Below are 15,906 nucleotides of genomic sequence, written 5' to 3'. Positions count from 1 at the left end.
ATACAGTCTCGTTAATCCATCTAGTCTGAGAATAGTAGTCAGCGACTTAGTCCTTCCAAGCATGAATAAAAAAGTAAGATCTAAAAGTCCAACGTAGATTGAGTGGGAAAATTTGTTTTTCTTATTTTGGTTCCATACGGGAAATTTCGTCTGTCCAGTGATGATTTCTACCGTGCAAGGCCTCATACGTCTATAGTTTTTTTTCTCCAATACATCAGTGTTTTGCCTTAGCTCTCGCAGATGCTTTGTGCTGTGGTTGGTTTGTATACCCTGTCTTGGTGTTGGCACAGGTGTCCGGAGATTGGGCCCAACTGAGTAGGTTTTACCTTAAGACGGAGACATAATCCAGTCTCCAAAATATTTTGTTTTTAAATGTTAACAGGATGGTGGATAATGTCCAAAAATATAATATTTGTAATAAAAAAAGGGAATCGTGAGGAAAGATAGCAGAAAGCATGTGAGAAGTGAAAGTCATGGGATAAGTAATAGGCACTACGTTCAGGGCTGGAAAGGAGAAAAAGCGTCGTGTTGTTAGAAGGTTTCCAGTTTGTGCCCGTTAGTCCTTCTAATAGGAGCAATACCAGAGTGAAAATGTTAGAATTGTTAGAAGCAGTGGCTTGAGATTTATCTTCGTAGTCAGCGTTTTGGCAAAATAAAATTCAGAACTTAATAAAAAGAAAATCCGTGGCCTGTAGTCCGCAAGCGAATTATACCGACCGAGCGACCGCCGCTTGCCGGCAAAATTAGTGCCAACTTTTGCGGGGTACAGAGTGTCACGTGGTCAGCACAACGGATCCCCACGGCCGTTAATCTCGTTTTTCTAGACCGGAGCCGCTATTTCCTTGAAATAGCTCCTCAGTTATCCTCACGAGGCAATTCAGCACCTAATAATAGCGCACGTGTGGCTTTTTGGCCTGCATCGTGTTCATAATTCCCTTACTTGAATACGCATTTCACTGGAGACAAATTACACACTGAAGAGCAGAGTTTTTTTGGGGGGGCGGGGTGTACCACTGTGTACTCCGGAGAGAGCCTGGCGTTTCAAAGGAATACACCACTACTAACTTCGGGTCAAAGAGTGACCCAATCAAGAAACCAGCAGATTCAGGAAGCAAGATGAGTTTACTTGTCGCCAGCTTCTGTTTGTTCCTCACTTGTCTTAGTCTTCGACCCTGAAGATGGAGGCCATATATGTCTCCGAAACATTATGGTTTCCCAGAGTTACACTGCATTTCAAACCAGATAACCACATGCTTCATAGTCACCGCAATGATAACCTCAAATTACATATTTAACAAATTTTAAGAAAAAGTGACAGCAGAAGTGATCAATTTTAATACGTTTTACTTCATAAACTGATAATCTGCACCATCTGTTATGTGACGTCAGAATTTAATGTTCTGAACCAAGTTCCTCGTGAATTCTAAATACGTAAAGCAGAGTTCTAGTTGAGAATCTGAAAGTCGGTGAGCTCTTCAGAAATTCTAATCTCCTCCCCCAAGATTATGGCCTATTACTGTGATCACACGAGCCCGTCACTAGATCCTACCTGAGCCAGCTGAATCGAGTCCACATTTCATACACTTTTTGAAGATTCATTACAATATTGTCACGTGTATGAAGTGACTATAGACGGAGTTTATATTAGTGACTCGATTTATTGACCACTTATACACTCACGACTCGTGACTACAATTTACAGTTTACTGACACACACACACACACAGGCTAGTGCCCTCAGTCTATTATAGTCTCCACTAGTCGTTTCCTGGCAACGGATTTTAACACAGGAACTATCACAGTCTCATAGAATCACACACACATAAAGTCTTCTCTTCAGAGCCGGACTTTCAACTGAGCACGCGGCATCTGACACCAACCTCCTAGTCTTCTCTTCACTGCCTGACTATAAACTAAACTCTAAACCTCATCTCGCTTATAATCCCTCGGCAAGGACCACACAGAGAATACCGTTCCTCTGGTGTCGTACTGTTTTTCCGTTCCGTCTTTATCGAGCCGGTGCTTAGAAAGGGCTCTGGTATGTCTGCCTGTCTCATGGTCGCTACATAGCAACGGCTCTACACGTTACGATATTATCTTCCAACACACGTGTAGGTCTCCCAGATGGTCACTTCCCGACCTGTCTGTTTTCCCAAATGCGAGCAACATATCCCGCACAATGTCTCAGTGGCTGTGGGAAGGGGTTGTCATGTCGATAATTTTCTTTTTGTTTTAAATTTCGTCGAAGAGGCGTAAAATCTCCCGGTCTCAAAATTCATGTAAAAAATTTGCACTCAACACATTATAAACCTAGAATGAGGATCTGATAGCAGAAGCAAACACAGAGGGTTCTGCCAACCGACGTTTCACAGGAACATGTCGCCTCAGTCTTCAGGGATGAAAAGTTAGCCGAACATGAAATTCGCATGAAGCAGATAGAAAGCCAAGAGTACTGTTCAACCCAGAGAAGGAGGCGTCATATTCATTTTTTTTCCGAAACATCGATTTAGTTCCAACAGAATACATGGTGCTATATCCCAAAAGACATAACTTTCCTCATAGAGCGGGGACAGCTCAGTCGGTATAGCGACGGGCTACAGGCTGGAAGGTTATTTTCACTTCCCTTTAGCAATAAGATATTTTTATCCACTACACAACGTTCAGACCGGCGATGTGGCCTCTCAGCCTCCTATCCAATGGGCAACGGGAGCTCTTTCCCCGGATAAGGTGGACGCGCCATGAAACTGACCATTCACACCCATGTAGTGCCAAAGTCAAGAATTGTGGAGCTATACCTCCACCCCTCCATACGTCTCAATGGCTTGGTGCTTAATTAATCAAACACAGAGACAAATTTATCTTCCTTACCTCTAAAATATCTGCATTATAATCCCTCTGAAGTCTGAAATTCATTTAAATAATATTCAGAATTTTATTTCCTGCAACGAATGTAGGGCAATATGCCTGAATTACAAAGACAGACGATTATATTTCTTTACTGAAACATTGGCTGTCATTGTAAGAGTTATACAGAACACATAAATTCATGGTGTGGACAGAATGCAAGATTTCGTAATGTTAAAGCTGGTGGTAGACAAATTTACCAGTGTGCTTTACGGCTTTAATATCGTACAGTGGTTACGGTTACGATGTTGTCACATATATTAGTGATTAAAGACGCGGATTTGGATTGGTGTGTAGGTTTATTGGATGTTCACTAGTCGTAACTACAAAGTTCTTACACTCTGAAGATTGCTCTAACTATAGCACATAACGTCTTCAATGTCTGTTAACACTTCACAGCTGAATCCTCACAACTCCTTTCCGTGACGGCTTCTTGTCCTTGATTCACGGCTTCTCAGCTATAACTGCAAACAGCCTTCGCTCCCCCTTGTAAACTTTCGGCACGGATCGCATAGAAAACACCTATTATTGTAGACGTGTTTGCAGTTCTGATTCTTAGCACTGGTCATGGCGCGAACCACATTGAAGAACTTCTGTTGTCAGAATTACTGCGTAACCAAGCAACGGGCTGTTTACCAAGAATATGTTTTCGGGGGAACTTCTTTACCAATCCGTTGTCTAGCAATGGGTGTACTTGTAACAATATTGTAGCATGTAGACCAGTTGCTAAGTAATGACGCTGTAAGCAATGGCCGTTGCTAGGCAACAATATTTAATATGCACCAATGAACTAACTGGGAAGAGATATCCTCTACGCTGTCCGTGTCAAAGCTGCGTGATGCATCAATAGAAGAACTGTTAGGAAGATGTGTTTTCTGTGGAGTTCGTGCCGAGGTGTTATAAGCAGGACACACTTAGTGTTTAGTTTTTTTATTGCTAGTGGAGTGGGACTAAGTCCCTTGTACTGCGGCCACTTCTGTCCTATTGTACCAGCCCCAGATGATAGGTGAGGGTGATTGTGAAGCAATTGGTGGAATAAAGACTGGCAAGGGAAACCGAAGTACTCGAATAAAACCTGCCCCAGCGCCACTTTGTCCACCACAAATCCCACTTGACTAGACCCGGGATCGAACCCGGGCCGCCGCGGTTGGAAGCCAGCGACTAACCTCTTGAGCTATGGCGCGGTCCTTAGTGTTTAGTTAGTTGGGAGGAAGTCGCCGGCCAGTAAGGGAATGAGGAAACTGCGGTGTTGAAAGCCGTTGCCAGACAACGATTGTTGAAGACACAGCAGGCTTAGATGATTAAGTGAGTGCTGTAGTGAGCTGCAGAGAGCTGTTGCACAGGTTACTAGTATTTTGGGGCATCTTACTGCTGTTCCCTTCAAGTATTGGTTGTGTCTCTCCTGGACGCAGCAACGGATTGGTTCTTGAAAGGTGAACTGCGGGGCGGAGGTCCCCAGAGGATGTGGTTGCTGACAAAGGGAATCCTTACTATCGCAGCAATTGAATAGACTACAGACATCAGCTACCATTTGGGGGAGTGCTCAGCGAGTTACACGTCAAGGACAATTACGTAATTGCGAACTTCTCAAATCTCTGGGCATTCCTTATTTAAGAGAACATGGCGCTGAGCGCAAGCCGATACAGGGCGTCCTTGGCTCCATGGGACAAACCCCCTTTGTATCATTTCCACTGCAGAATCTGGAAATCGTACTTAAATGTATTCATGTAAACATAACAGAGGAAGCGACAGGAGCTTGGAGGGTATATCAAACTGGTGAACTTTATAAATTCATTCTCTTCATATCTTTGTACTACCATAATCAAATCAAGGTGGATGGGATGACTAAGGATATAGCACGAATTGGAGAAATGGAAAACGGATAACAAGAATTTCTGGGAAGAACTAATCACCTACTTTCCTTTGATACAACACTGGCGGCATAGAAAACAACGCGTCCAACATTTTCGTTGTTATATATGCACTCGTTACCGTGGTAATGTTTTTACCTAGCCGTTGCCTAGCAACGTTACAGCAATACACGTTTAGACACACAGATCGATGGCAGGGATTCATGAAGTACGCCGTTGAGATGGGCTTAGGTGCCGTGCCCATGGTACACGTACCAATTTTCATAATGATCGGTTCAGAAATTCAGAAGGTGAGAGGGGAGTTACAGACAGAGCAAGGGGACCTAATAAGCCTACGTTTGTTTTCGCAAAATATGGAAATTTGGCTAAAAAATATTAGTCAGGATACCTGAGGAGTGGAGACTTTCTAAAAAGTTGATCATAAAAGAGTTTATATTCTGTTCCACCAAATGAAAGTGGGGCTGGAGGCTACGAACTGGATTCGCCTGTCTTCGATTTGAGGTTTTCACAGCGGTCAGTGCGAAATGTAACAACTTATGGGACGCGACAACATGTAGTCCCATATAATTTCACCGATGTTTCGCAAGAACATAATGCTTCTTCTTGTGGAAAAGTAAGCCAAAGAGCCAACAAGTGTCGTTCTTTGCGGATCTGTTGTTGCTAATTTGTTGCTTGGCTTACCCTTTGATCCTGAAGATGGAGATGATATGTTCCTCCGAAACATCCATGTCATTCTACCTGAATACACAGCATCATATCCCTAAAGAGACAACTCTCTATGTATTCCTCTGATTTTGACAACGTGCAGTGCTTTGTGAAGGTAAGAACGAACCTTCGATTTTCAGATAAAGCGAAAATTAATCTGATAGCTGAGATAATTACGATCATAAGACGAACTCCACCCCGTGGGAGTTGTTTCCTCGACATTTGGGTGTGCTAGAGAAGGTAGACGTTTAAGGCAATGTGTTCTGTGGGTGCCGGCAAGTGTCAACCTCACAACGTTGATTGTTCTAATGATTGTATTCCTTTATTTGTTTTGGAAATCAAATCCCATTCACAGGTCTCATCATCTGTTATACCGCATAAGCTTTCATGCTGTTAACTTATTCATTTCCAGTCGCACATGCTGCTAAATGATGTTCCGAGGTTGACATATAACGCCATCTCCCACCAATAACACACACAACTACTCAATTCAAAACTGTACCCTTTATATATTGGGGCACGCGGTAGCGTAGTTGGGTGAGGCACTATGCTACAAGCCTGACGGTCGCGGGTTCAAGTCCCGATGAGGTCATTTGATTTTTTCAGTTGACCTAATCCTTCCGGCCCCACTACACAACCTTACCGCCATCTTTGAGCCGATTGTCTAGATAATGTGGGACCCTCAACGTCTCACAACCCTATGGGCCTTCACGGCCTGGTACAGGGATAGCTTTACTTTTTTTTACTTTACCCTTTACATATTATACTACATTTCACAGGGAGTACTCGGTACCGTAGTTTGATAAGGCACTAGGCTATAAGCCGGAAGGTCGCGTGCTCGAACTCCAATGGGGCATTGGATTTTTCAATTGACCTAATACTTCCAGCCGCACTATGACCTTTGGATCGACTGTGCCTCAAAGAAATGAGTACCAGGAATCTTCTACGGGTAAAGGGCTGCCGGCCCGTGAGACTGAAAACCTCACCGCCATCTGTGAGGGGATTGTCTAGAAAATGTGGGAACCTCAACGCCTCACAACACTATGGGCCTCCACGGCCTCTTACAAGGATAGCTTTATCATTTACTACATTTCACAGGTCCATATAAGAATATCATCAATAAATACAGAATGGACAGGATACACTGAAACGAAAGACTACACCCTCATTCGTGGCGTACATAAGTGACGTTACATGTCTCTCTCGACAAGTATTTGCTATTATAATCCTGATTTGCGCTGTCACTGTAGCCGAGCGGTCTAAGACATGTACTGTCTTCGCTTGCTTGGAAACCGGGATCATGGATTCGAATCCCACTCAGGGCATGGATGTTTAGTTTGTGTGTGTGCGTTTTTCTGTGTTTGTGTAAAGGTAGAGGTCTTGCGACGAGCTGATTACCCGCCCAGGCAGTCTTACCGAATGTGTAAGATCTAGAAAAACCGAAGTGAACGGAGAAGTTCATGGAGGTAGGCCTAGGCCCACCGGGCTGTAGTGCCAAGGGCAAAAAATCCTGATTTGCACAGGGACAGGAAACTGGTTTACATATGTCAAATGAAGTCATTTCTCTTTTCTTACTTACTTACTTGTTTCTTTTCTTTCTATTTTATATGAGGGCACTTTCTACGGAAGAGGCTGTAGTAGCGGTAACGCTCTTGCATCTTGTTCGGTTCGAACCTCGGACGAGGTAAAGGTTCAAACGCAAATGCCTGAATAATACCTAAATCAGACCAAGAATGCTTCGTTCCAAATTCATTTCAATTACTCATTCTGAGATCACGATGACATCCGACACTGCATGCCCCGTGTGCGGACAACTTCGTGAAATACACACTCCAAATTAACGAACGATGATTTCCGTTGTCGGGATTGGGTATTATTTTTAATTCGCATAGTGAAGGGTGGAGTCCAGTTGGGTCCACTCGGTACGGCGGCCACTAATTGGGCTATTTTACCTGCCCCAGGTGATTATGACGATGGAGAATTTGGTGGAATGAAAATTGGCAGGGGAAACCGAAGTACTCGAAGAAAACCTACCCCAGCGCCACTCTTTCCACCACAAATTCCACTTGACCAGACCCGGGTTTGAACCCGGGCCGCCGCGGTGGGAAGCCAGCGACTAACAGCTTGAGCTATGGCGCGGCCTCAGATTTGGGTAACACCGAAAGGTATGATGGTCACTGACTAATTAATTGAAAGGAATCAGAAAGTATATGGTCCTCAACTCATTTGACGTGTCTGGAATACTTCGTGGGAGAAGTGAGAAGAACAAAGATATCTGGGCCGAGAACTGAATTTGGGCCCTCTTGGATGCGACGCAGGTATGTTGACGGCGAGCTCACGCCTTCTGGAGCCTTCCCTCGCGATGTTCCGGCGTTGTCTGGCCTGAGCCACGGGTATTATAAATAAAAAATCTGAACATACGCGAAAGAAAGCAGATTGAAGTGTGGCCAAAAGAATTGAGCAGGGGGCATGAGGGGGAACCGTAATCACTCACGGTTCCTCCCTCCCTCATATCTCACTCCCCCCCACAGGGCCTAGCCTGATTCTTCTTGGCCCATCGCTTTTCTCTGTTCCAGCAGAAAAAAGTGCTGTTATACGGATCCAATTGGTGGTTCAAATTAAAGCTTTATTTTTCTGCCGCCAGACAGCGCGGGGAGTTGAGCGGCTCCCTCACCAATTCCGGTAATGGAACTCAGGGTCCTTGCTTTCTGTACAGAAAGCAGAATGAAGGAGAAAAGTTACAGATAATTAAATCAACCTGTACTCACCGTGTCGGTGGTTAAGTTGGCCCACTTCAGAGGAGTGTATTCGAACTTACGCTGAGTACTACATGTGTATATTCCGAAGTTTTAATACAATAAAATGCTGAAATACAGATTACACATTCATAAAATGCACTGTACTTACTTTCCTTCTAAAAAGTAGTATTATGGTGAAATTTAACACAGACTTTACGTAATTTCCGGTTACTATAGCAATGAACTGTGGAGAGTTAAAAGAACTGCATGATCGTAAGTTATGTGACAGGTCATGGACGAACTCGATGTCACTTGTTTCAGTGTGTAGTGTATAGAGAATAGGGATATCTCGGTTGGTATAGTTGCGGGGTGGACGACCAAGCTTCGATTCCCGGTAGAAGCAAAATTTTTTCTCTTCTCCATAGCTGCTCCGCTTCTAGGGCCCAGCCAGCATCCTCTCCAGTGGGTACCGGGGGGCTATTTCCGAGGCGATAAAGCGGCAGGGGCGTGAAGCTGACCACTATCTTCCATTTAATGCTGAAGAATGGTGGATCTATACCTCCGCTCTCCCATACATCTTTATGGCATGGTGCTTAATTAATTGAGCACAGGAGAACTTTACTTTTTCTTGGTGAATGAAGTAGGTGAGTGAATTGTGGAATGCTTACGATTGAATACATGAACGTATGTATTATTCGTGGCAGATGGCGATAAATTTCGTCCTCAACGTATCGTTTGATAACATGTACAACTGGAAAGAAATGCGAGAAAAAGCAGGGGAAGTCAATTTGTAACATTATAAGACTTTCTTGTAGGATTTGAGACCCTCGAAGCGGTGGTTATGAAGAAGTATGTCTTCTTGAATAATGCCATGCAGTAAATTGGAAGTGAACCGGCGTTTCGGAGGAAAGCCTTTGCTGCCTGCTTTCTGTCAGTTTCTTGCTTTGCTTGTTCTTTGACCTCGAAGATGGAGGGACATGTTCCTCCGAAACTCGGTTCACTTTCACTGACCTGCACGGCTCTTTACTCCAGAAGATATAACTTCATAAGATTTCTCATTGAATTTACTTTGATTTTTACACAACTTTTCTTTAAATATGTATACTCTTGTGTCGATTGAGATGACTAGAAGATACGTAGAATGACATACCACAGATGATTATGAAGAGGTGGATGCAGGAGGTAAATAACAGAGAATAATGGACATTTGTCCTAAAGAGGACAGACTCACTGCCAAAGGGTGGGTAAATACAGGCGAATTTCAAACCTCCATGCCGAGCTGGCTAAGGTGGTAACACTTCGGGCTTGTATTCGAGAGGTTCTCTGATTGAATCTCGGCCTGAACACCTGTTTCCTGACGTATGTTTTCCATGGTTTGCCTCAGTTCCTCCAGCTAATGCTGGGAAGTACCTTGAAATCTCACACGGCTGTTTCTTTCCAAATTCTCTCCATTAATATTCCTACTATTTGACGCCGTAATGCCTGATCTTCTGACAGTGTCTTGAGGTTGACTTTAAACAAATATAAATTCGAATCTCATCCAAGGTTTAGGATAAATGTGAATGTATTAAGTTATATTGTCTTTTGAGTTTAATTTAACAAAGTGTGAATTAACTAATTTCGTAGCACGTAATCCTCTCTGAGAAGCTAATAGTTGCTCAGTTGGTAAGGAAACAACCCACATTACATTGAAAACAAAAGTTGCCTCTGGTTTTATCTTCAGCCCAGCTGTCTCCTTTCTGCGTCATTTCACCAGACTTGTTCAAGGTAATGAAGAGTTCAGTATTCTGGGATGTGTCGCCGTTTAGTCTGATAGAAGCTTACTAATGTTTCGGATTTACATACTGCCTCAGTCTTCAAGGTCGAACAGTAAGCCAAACAAGAAATTGGTTGCATGAAGAGCTCGGTTCTTACCGCTGTTTTATTGTAATATATATATTCGTTTTTTGTTGTTAGTTTAATGGGCGGACTACAGTGGCCCCGTCCTCCGACGCACCGTGTACACAACTCATCAACTAATTGACTCCACAATTACTGCAGCCATAATTGCGGCTACCTGCTCCCGTCACTAAATTATCGACAGCCATTTCGAAGAATTGTGGAAATATCACGTTATTATCCCTGCAGGGATATAAATATGCCCCTGTACACTGTAACCACGCCACCCGCAAATGTACTGTGAACAGGTATTTGTCATCGGATCCATAACACTTTACGTGCAAGAGTGTAGTAACCCACATTTGCACGTTCTCAAAATATTTCACATCTTCTACATTTATGACGCTTTCCCTCTCTAATGAAAGCAAAAAATAAGCATCTTGGATCCCTGTTCATACTACATACAACTTATTTAGACTTAATTAGCTGACTGATAAACACTAAATTTGGTTTGCGCGTCAGCTCATTAGAGACTATTCATACTTCATGCTTTCTGTGTTCCATTTGACGTTTCATCAGCGACGAGGAGTCACACTACTATCGTCCGAGATATGGCGCCGTGTATTCTGGTATAAATTCACTGATATTTATGAGGAACGTATTGCCTAAATTCTCAGGGTCCATGTGTCAACATGGGAAAAAGATTTGCAAAACGTAAGCATGGATCTGCAATACGTTCTTCCGAAACGTCGTTAAGTTTCTACCATACTATACGACGCCACATCACAGAAGATGTAATTCCTATCACTGTCTTCACTTCCTTCCGATGTATGCTTGTTGGTTGATTGCTTCAACCACTCTTATGCACTGAAGAAGAAGGCAGTAACTTTTTCCGAAACGTCAGTGATATTTACCTCATTCCACAGTGTCACACTGCAGAAGCTAGTGCTCTTTGTAGTGTCTAATTCCTGCATTAGGAAGTAATAGCATGGTGAACTCCCGAATGTGAAGGTCGGAGAGACACTAGCGCCACTCAGTACAGGCGGCCATGCAAGAATTTAATTTAAGCTTTGGGTTTATGGTGATAACTAATGAACTGCTGGAGGCAAGCGTGTGAAGTTTGGTCCAAAGATAGACCATAAACATACGCACATACTTCGTACGATTTGTTGCTTTTATGTCAGCAGGCAAAAACTTGGCGACGTTGCGAATTGCTGACGTTATGCACAAGGAATTTATTATGGATAGAGTCTGTACCTAGTACGTTCTTCGGGAAAATTAAATAAGATAAAATAATAATAATTCTATTTCCTTTCCTGAGTTCTTTCCAACAACAAGTAGTGTGTAACAGGAGAGTTCTATAAATGCATACACAACTAAAAACCAGGCTGTAAGTTAAAATTGAAAACAAAGAGATGTTGAATTTGATGATCTCAGAGCCGTGACTATTAAGAGTACAACCTTGTGGGTTCTAGTGCTGTCTAGTTCGGAGAGAGCCAGACGTTTCGGAGGAACATATTGTTTCCTTCTTCAAAATCGAAGAATGAGGCAAACTAGATTTTGCAGAAATAGGCGGCGACAGTTTCCGCCTTCATTTTACTTCGACTATTCTTCAATCGTGAAGATGGAAGCGATATATTTCTCCGAAATGTCTGGATCTCTCCAAAGTACATGGCATTACAACCACAAAACACCGCACTTCTTACATACACAATAATACAATCCATTAAATAAATATGATTGAGAAATAGAGTGATCCCCTGAGGGCAAACGGTGTGTTTAATTTCTAAAAACCTTCAAATGCTGTTTCCATCTGTGACATAACTTGGTGAAGGAAGTTTTGAGACACTAATTACACTAATGATTTCAAAGTACATAATTTGCTAAGTGTATTCAAGGAGACATTCTTCATTCGTAAGAGAGCAGCAGTTGGTTTTGGGTTTAACAACGCTAAAGAGAAACAAGGCATTGAGGTGTGGTATGGAATAAGGTGTTCTGAAAATGTAACTATTCAAAATTAAATCATAATTAAGAGGAAAATAGAGCTGCATAAATCGATTATAATGTAACATTTTCAAGCTGTTTCGCCCATTTTTCAGTGTTTTCTTTTGTAATCTCCCACAGTAAGGACGTTCCAGACAAGATAAGCTCACCAAGCCTAATTAGGATAGTGTATAAAACTATTAGACTATCGGGAGAAGGTAAACTGCGTGTAACGAAAAGAATAAGCCATAGATACTTTAATCATGAGAATATTATATATAAACAAGCAGTACGTACAATAGAACATAGCTAATAATGATAATGATTCAGTTCAATTCAATTCAATTCTTGTTTATTAACGTGCAAGCTTAACAAGCTTAACAGCCCAGAGGCTACGAGTATGTATAAATACACAAAAAAAAAAACATACAAACTCTAAAGTAAGGCAGTTTAATGATAATTCAATTCAATTCAATTCTTTATTATCAATGTGCCGAGTCAACAGCCGCAAGGCCAATTACAGTCACAGCACAGTGCAGATGAATGAATTACATTATAGACAAACTTATTAAAAGTCAAATACAAATTACAGGTAAGTACTTGGAAGAAATAATAATGAATAAAAGTAAAAGTAAACAAACAAATACCTGATAATTATAACAGTAATAATAATTTCATTATCATTAAACTAAGTGTTATTACGAATTGAGGAATGAAACATAAATATTTANACACACACACACTAGTGTTCTCAGTCTGTTACGCTCTCCATTAGTCGTATCCTAGTAACGGCATATAATAGTGGATATTCTTCAGCTTCTGTGTTCCCTTTGTTACTGTCCTGCGAATATCTCACAATGTTATTAAGTCTTCTCTTCACAGACTCGGTTAAGTGCAGTTTGACTGTCAGATACAGTGCAGATGTTCCTATTTCTTTAGTTCCTATCTAGAATCTCCACAATACATGACTTAATGGCATATACTTCTGCCCGGAATGCTGTCGTGTACTGCCCAAGGCTGAAACTAAGTTTCCGCCACGTGCCATAGCAGAACACACCAGCTTATTCATCTTGAAACCATCTGCTTACCAGATCAGACCCCCTTTTCTATCAGGCCGAAACCCGTCTTCCCATTCATTCCCTATCAGGAAATCTGACTGTGAAGGGTTTTTCATATACATGTCTCAGTATCATTTTGTCAGACCCCATTTGTAACATGGATTCTCTTTTCATGTCCAGAGTTATGTACGCATGGCCGAAACCATCGGATCTAGGTTTCCATTGTTCACTGCACTGCAGACGGTACATTCCTGCCATGGCCTCTGCTTCCAACTGGTTATGCAGTGAGTGGAGTCCAAGGAGTGTCTCCAGTGCAGCTGTTGGAGATGTTCGAATTGCTCCTGTGATACCCACGCAAGCCAACCTTTGCAATTTGCTAAGATCTGCCTTGTTAGTCTTGAGTTTTGCTCTGGGCCACCATGCTGTGGCGCCGTATGTAATTATGGGTCTTACAACCGCAGTGAATATCCCATGCGCAACGTGCAGCTGCAGTCCCCAAATTTTCCAAAAATGCTTCTGCATGTCAAAAAAAAACCTTATAGGCTTTATTGATGACCTTATTCAGCTGCTTTTTCCATGTCAGTCCCTTGTCTAATACTAGACCAAGGTACTTGACATCGCTGGAGAACTGGATCGTCTTATTGAAGAGGGTCGGTTCCTTAAGGCCCTTTAGATTTCTCTTCCTGGTAAACGGTATAATTACCGTCTTATTAGGATTGATGGAAATGCTTGTTCTTTCACCTCATTGTTGGACCATGTACAGAGCTGTTTGAAGACGCTCTGATACTGTCGAAAGGAATATTCAGTTTATGAGGATTGCTATGTCATCAACATATCCTACTGTATAATACCCATCATCATTAAGTCCCCACAGGAGATCGTCAATGACCAGACTCCACAGCAGAGGCGAGAGCACGCCGTCTACGGACACCCCCTATACGGGGACGCCCCCAGGGTCTCTCCTGATAGTGTGACAGCTATGGTTCTGCTATCCAGCATAGCACTGATCCACCTGCATATTGCAGGCTCTATACCATGCTTTCCAGCGGCCTGTTTCATTATATCAAATGAGGTTCTATTAGAAGCTCCCTCTATGTCAAGGAATGCTCCTAAGGCAATATCCTTTTGTTCAGTCGCAATTTTTATGCGTGTTACCTCATTATGTAGTGCGCTTTCGGTAGATTTACCTGGTTGGTAGGCACACTGGTTTCGGTGTAGAGGATATGTCCTCAACGTCCCGTCACTGAAACGCCTATCCACTATTTTCTCCATCGTTTCAAAAGGAAAGACGACAGGCTGATAGGACGAAAAGACCTAGCCTCGGTATAATCTGTTTTCACGGGCTATTCGATAAATGTCACCTTAACTTGCCTCCATGCCATGGGGATAAAACCATATGCCACGCAGTCTCTATATATGCGGCATAGGTGTGGAACTAAGAGTTCTGCCCCATGCTGCAAAAGTGCCGGTACAATTTCATCTGTTCCCGCTGACTTGTATGGTCTAAGTGTATTCAGTGCCCATCTGATTTTTTATTGGTTAATTATGACTTTGGCCAGGTTCCAGTGTACCCTATTCGTCTTGCTTTGGCAAGTGCCCAGCTCCCTGTCTATCATCCGAATTATCAATCAATTTTGAACCAGGAAAGTGAACCCTGAATAATTCATTCAGTGTCTCCCTTCCTGTTTGAGTATACGACCCGTTAGGCAGCTTAATCTTGCTGACCTTGTTGGTCGCCTGTTTCGCCACGATTCTCATGAGTCTGGCACCGCCTGGTACATCATTGATCTCCTAGCAGTGCCTTCTCCATGAGGATCGCTTGGCTTTCCTTACTACTTTATGGAAACAGGTAAGAGCTCCTTATAGGTGCCCCACTGCCCTGTTCTTTAGCTGCATTAAACAGCCTTCTCGTTTTGGTTCTAAGCCCACTCAAGTGTTTATTCCACCAAGGCACTCTCCTTGGTTCGTGAATGGTCTAGCCGGATAATTCCTATTAAAGGACGAGATAATAGCCCATACAACTGGTCAACGGACCGATCAATATCCTTTATTGTGCGTATATTTCTCGAGATTGTCTCCAGATTTACTTTTAGGTCGTCTTTGTATGACTCCCAATTGGTTCTCTATGGATTCCTATAAGTAGCTTGAACTACTGTAATGCTGCTTATTTGAAAGCATATATATCTGTGATCCGATAGGGACAGCTCATCAGATACATGGCAATTACTGATCAGGTTTCCCATTTTATTGGTCCCGAGTGTCAGGTCGATAACCTCCTGCCTATTTCAAACCACAAAGGTAGGCTCGTTACCTTGGTTTAGAATATTAAGTTTTGACCTCACCAAATATTCCATGAGGCATTCTTCTCTTGGGTTGATGTCAGTGCTTCCCCACACTCTGTGGTGAGCATTGTGGTCACACCCAATGATAATCTGCATTTTCCTAAGATGGCAATAGTCAGCGATGTCCCTCACTTCTTTGGAAAGTGGTGGTTCATATGAAAGGTAGGCTGAAGTGACGATGAGTTCCTCTCAGCCTCCGCCCGATGTGTATGTAATCCTCACTGTTGTTGTGTCTCTAGAACAGAACTCAAACAAGGGTAAAGCATTAATATCATTATTAACATATATATGCAATATATATAATTATATGAAATAAAAGTTTTTTCAAATCAGTACTCTTATTTTTGTTTAAGTTCTGTATCCATTTGTAACTTACTTGACTTACCTACGTACTAGGGTGGTCAAATCAAAGCTGATGAATTTGATG

The sequence above is a fragment of the Cryptotermes secundus genome, unplaced genomic scaffold (assembly GCF_002891405.2).
Source record: "Cryptotermes secundus unplaced genomic scaffold, Csec_1.0 scaffold1734, whole genome shotgun sequence".
NCBI lineage: Eukaryota > Metazoa > Arthropoda > Insecta > Blattodea > Kalotermitidae > Cryptotermes > Cryptotermes secundus.
Note: the sequence above shows the minus strand (reverse complement) of the source record.